At 45.8% G+C, this 5131-nt stretch overlaps 1 long non-coding RNA gene across 1 annotated transcript in view; it reads right to left on the reverse strand.

The window, feature by feature from the left end:
- Positions 1-4365, reverse strand: part of LOC115942606 (uncharacterized) — a 56766-nt gene extending 52401 nt beyond the window's left edge. The window contains exon 1 of the long non-coding RNA XR_014144695.1: positions 3596-4365. This is a non-coding gene — a long non-coding RNA (uncharacterized LOC115942606). The remainder of the gene's footprint in view (positions 1-3595) is intronic.
- Between the last annotated feature and the right edge of the window lie 766 nt (positions 4366-5131).

A 5131-nucleotide genomic window follows, 5' to 3' on the forward strand; every position in this document is an offset into this window, starting at 1 on the left:
GTCTTCTTCAGAGAAGTGTCTTTTCATATCTTCTGCCCACTTTTTGACTTGATTATTTGTTTTTTGGGTGTTGAGTTTGAGAAGTTCTTTATAGATCTTGGATACCAGCCCTTTATCTGCAGTGTCATTTGCAAATATCTTCTCCGAAAATTATTTTAAAACAACCACTTAAAGTCTGTGGAAATGGTCCTAAGTGCATACAGCAAATGAAGAAACATCCATTCAAGAAAACCTAATAAAACTCTGTAAGAACAGCAAGAGTGTGCAGCATCTGAACTATGATCCACTTCCTTCCCCTTCCTTCTCAGCTCAGCATTATGGAAACTCCACTCCAGATGGGCACAGCCAATACCACAGGGCTCTCTCTCCCCCCAGTTCCTGGTTGGAGGCCTGCAGTATCTTCCCAGGAAGGGCAGGATATCGGTCTATCTCATCCTGCCTCAGCTTATTGTTGCACACGCTATGTCTAGGTGAGTACAGCTGAGAGATGGCAGCCTTCTTCTTCCCAGCCCCCACAGTGGGATGGAGGCTCTGCCTTGTGTATGGCATGCTGGGGCCCCAATCACCCTCATCCTGGCTCACTCATAAAGCAGAGTTCCCATGCCAGGAGAAGCAAACTGAGAAGACCAGAGACCACAGCCAGCCCCCACTCCATCAACTACCCAGCTCCTAAAGGAGGAATGTCACTCAGAAAGAAGAGTGCCACTGTCCCCATACCCAGTTCCAGAACCCTGGCTCAGATACCTTGCCCAAGGGGAGAGAGAGACCATAAATTAAGAGTTCCAAAACTTGTCTCAAAAGCACTGAATTCATTTGCAACACAGTCTGGGGAAGTTAAAGCTTAAGGACACTCTCAAAACCAATAAATATTGCAGTGAAAAACAATTAAGAGGAGACCAGGGGGTTCATTTGACATTTAACTAAATCATAAACTGACCAGTTGATCAGAGAGAACCAGGGAAGGAGACAGATAAGAAGAGTCGTCTTAGGGTCAGAACAAATCTCAAACAATAATCTCAAAAACTATATCCTCAGAGAAGACCAGAATTGCTATCATATATTATTTAAGATGTTCAATTTCCAACAAAAAAAAAATTACAAGTTATGCATATAAACGAGAAATTTTGGCCCACATACAAGAAAAGAAACAAGCAACAAATTGCCTGTGAGAGTAACCAGATGTCAGATTTAACAAAGAATTCTAAGTAGCTATTATAAATATTTTCAAATAACTAGAGAAAGTCATGCTTAATGAAGTAAAAGAAGGTATGATGACAATGTCTCATCAAATAGAGAACATTAAAAAAGGGACAGAGTTATTTTTTAATGGAAATTCTGGAGCTGAAAAGTACAATAATTGAAATGAAAATTTCACTACAGGGGCTCAACAGTTGATTGGAACTGGCAGAAGAAATAATTAGCAAACTTGAAGATAGATTGGTAGAGATTATGCAATCTAAAGAACAGACAGAAAAAAGCACAAAAGAAAATAAGCTTCAGGTAAGTGGGGAACCCTATTAAGTTCACTAATGCAGGCATAATGGGAGTATCAGAAAGAGAAGAGACAAAGAAATGAGCAGAAAAAAAAATTCAAATAATGGCTGAAAACGTCCCAAATTATGAAAAACTTTATAGATTTAGGAAGTTCAAAAAACTCCAAGAAGGATAAATTCAAAGTAGCAAAAGTGCTGAAAGCCAAAGATAAGGAGGAAATCTCCAAGAGAGCGAGAGAAAAATTATCACTTACAAGGGAACTCAATAAAAGTAAGAGTTGACTTCTCATCAGAAACACTGGGGCTAGAAGGCAATGGGAAAACATATTCAAAGTGCTTAAAGAAAAATACTGCCCCAAGAACCCTATAGCCAGAAAAACCATCTTTCAAAAAAGAAGGAGAAATAAAGACCATCCCAGTATTACTCTACTACCAAAACCAGAAAAAGACATCAGAAGAAAAGATTACAGACCAATATCTTTTATGAATATAGATGCAAAATCCTCAATAAAATCCTAGCAAACCAAACCCAGCAATATATAAAAAGAATTATACACCATGACCAAGTGGGATGTAGCCCAGGAATGCAAGGTTGGTTTAACATCTGAAAATCAATTAACGTGATACACCATATCGTATCAGGGTTTTGTAAAGTCACATGATTACCTCAATAAACACAGAAAAGGCATTTGACAAAATCCAACATCCTTTCATGATTAAAAAAAAAACAACACTCAACAAACTAGGAATAGAAGGGAACTTCTTCAACTCGATGAAGGGCATCTTTGAAAAATCCACAGCTAACATCATACTTAATGGTGAAATACTGAATTGCTCTCCTAAAATTGGGAACAAGACAGGGGCGCCTGGGTAGCTCATTCGGTTGTGTCTGACTCTTGATTTCAGCTCAGGTCATGATCTCGGGGTCATGAGATCGAGCCGCATGTTGGGCTCCACGCCAAGCGTGGAACCTGGTTAAGATTCTCTCTCTCCCTCTGCCCCACCCCCCAAATTAAGTAATCAATTTAATTTAATAGGGAACAAGACAAGGATACCCACTCTCACCACTTCTATTCAACATTGTATTGGAGGTCCTAGCCAGGGCACTTTGGCAAGAAAAAGAAAGAAAGAAGTAAAATGCCTCTATTTACAGATGATATGATCATATATACAGATAATTCTAAGCAATCCACTAAAAATTAAGAGCTAACAAACAAGTTGAGCAAGGTTGCAGGATACAAGATCAATATACAAAAATCAACTGTATTTTTACACACTTGCAAAGAAAATGAAATTAAGAAAACAGTTCCATTTAGTTAGTATCAAAAAATAAAATACTTAGGAATAAATTTGACAAAAGAAGTGCAAAACTTATACTTTGAAAACCACAAAACCTTACTAAAAAAATTAGAGAACACCTAGAGGCATCTGGCTGGCTCAGTCAGAAGATGCGACTCTTGATCTTGTGGTCACGTCAAGCCCCACGTTGGGTGCAGAGATTACTTAAATAAAAATTTTTTTAAAAAGCTTAAAAAGAAGAGAAAAGGGGCGCCTGAGTGGTTCAGTCGATTAAGCGTCTGCCTTCAGCTCAGGTCATGATCCCGAGGTCCTGGGATGGAGCCCTGTGTCAGCCTCCCTGCTCATCAGGGAACTTGCTTCTCCCTCTCCCTCTGCCCTTCCCCCTGGCCCGGCTTATGCTGGCGCGTGCTCTCTCTCTCTCTCTCGTGCTCTGTCTCTCTCTCAAATAAATAAAATCTTTAAAAGAAAAGAAAAAATTAAAGATCTAAATTAAACACAAGACATCCTATGTTTATGGATCATAAAAATTAATATCATTGGGGCACCTGGGTGGCTCAGTCAGTTAAATGTCCAACTCTTGACTTCAGTTCAGGTCATGACCTCAGGGTCATGAGATCAAGCCCCTCGTCAGGCTCCATGCTTAAGATTCTCTCTGACCTACTAAGGTAAAAGGAAAGCTCCTACTTGAGTGCCTGTACTTACTCTGTCCTATTCTCACAACTGAGGTGGAATGGGTTGCCCCTGTTTTACAGAAAGAAAAAAAAAAAACAACAACTGCTGCTTGGAGAGGTGATGTGACTTACCCAAGGTGACGCCAAGCAGGAGGAAGTAAGGCGGCTGGGATGGAAATCCAGGCTTCTTCCTTCCAGGTCCCAAGGGAACACCCTCTCCTCCAAAACCTCCTCCCCTTGAGGTTGTTAGGGAGAAGTCCTGGTGACAGCCTCTGCCACTAGGGACAGCGCAGACCTGCCCCAGGCTCCAAACAGAGCAGAATCAGCCCAGCTCTTCTAAGGACCCAGTTGCTGTGGGGCCTCCGCACCCGCCCCATCCAGGCGGCCACAGCCGGTCCTAGGCAGATAAATCAAGGGCGACCACGGCGCCTCGGCGCCCTCTAGTGGTGGCAGGAAAGAGCGGCTGTGGGGAGAGAGGAGGGAGGCAGGGAGGTGGCCGGGAAGGGGGAGGGGACGAGGGGCAGAGGGGGAGAGTTGAGGCTGAGGAAGGCGTGGGACTGAAGTAAGAGGAGACCTGCAGGGCATTTTTCTTGGCTCCAGAGCCCCTCCTTCCCCTGCAGTGCTCCCTCTGCCGGCTGCCCCTCTGGGTTTCTGCCCTCCGGCTCAGCCCAAGCCCTGGGGACTTGAGAGGGACACCCCTGCCCCCACGGAATGGTTGAAACTCGGTTCTCTCCCTCCAGACTGGGACAGCCCCTCTTGTCTCCTGGGATAGAGCTGCTGATCTTCTCCCCACAAGACCTCACCCAGCTGTAGCAGGGCGAGGGGCTCCCTCCCTCTCCTTTCCCCCCATCGGGACCCCCACAGTCACAGGGACAGAGGTCCCAGGTCTGCCCCAGCCTCGCCCACTGCCTCCCCTCCCCGCATCAACCTCCCCCAAATCCCAGCAGCTGCGGTTGCCATGGTACCAGCACCCCCCACCCCACCCCCACCCTAGCACCTAAGAAGAGGCCAAATATGCGCGGAGCCAGCTCATTTCCCGCCCCCCACTTCGGGGTAATTAGTGCAAATTAAATTTCACACCCCTTCTACTGAGCAGTCAGAGCTCCCTGAGAACGGGTGCCCAGGATTCATGGGGGAACATACTCTCTTCGCAGCGTGCAGACGTGAGAGAACATTTCTCAGCCGAGAGTTCTCACGATTCCCCCAGATCACCCAGGCGGCCTCAGACACACACGCACATGCTGCTCTGGGGGTTGGGGGCGACCCCAGAAGATCGGGGCACTCAGCCTGTACTCCTCACCCAGACTTCCCTCGCTGGGCTCTAAATCCACAAGAATGGGCCAAATCACGGTAGAAAGGAAACCAGCGGATCAGCGAGGCCTCGGAACTCAGGCGCACATCCATCCAGGGACCTGCTCCCTCGGGCCACCTGTGCGTTCACAGGGGGCCCCAAGCTCCAAAGGGTATCCCGTCCCCCGCCGGGTTGAAGGCTGTGTCTCCTGTTGATTTTTTTTTTAACAGGGGGCCCACATTCCGTTTCGCACGGAATCCAGCCAATTTCGTAGCCAGCCCTCCTCCCTGCGTGCATGTATTTGCACAGAAGTATCCAGATAAACAAACAAGCACCACACATCTCAGTGCAAATAATACTAATAGCCCCTATTGTAC

This window comes from Leptonychotes weddellii, chromosome 4 (assembly GCF_054177405.1).
Source record: "Leptonychotes weddellii isolate Sample4059 chromosome 4, ASM5417740v2, whole genome shotgun sequence".
NCBI classification, from domain to species: domain Eukaryota; kingdom Metazoa; phylum Chordata; class Mammalia; order Carnivora; family Phocidae; genus Leptonychotes; species Leptonychotes weddellii.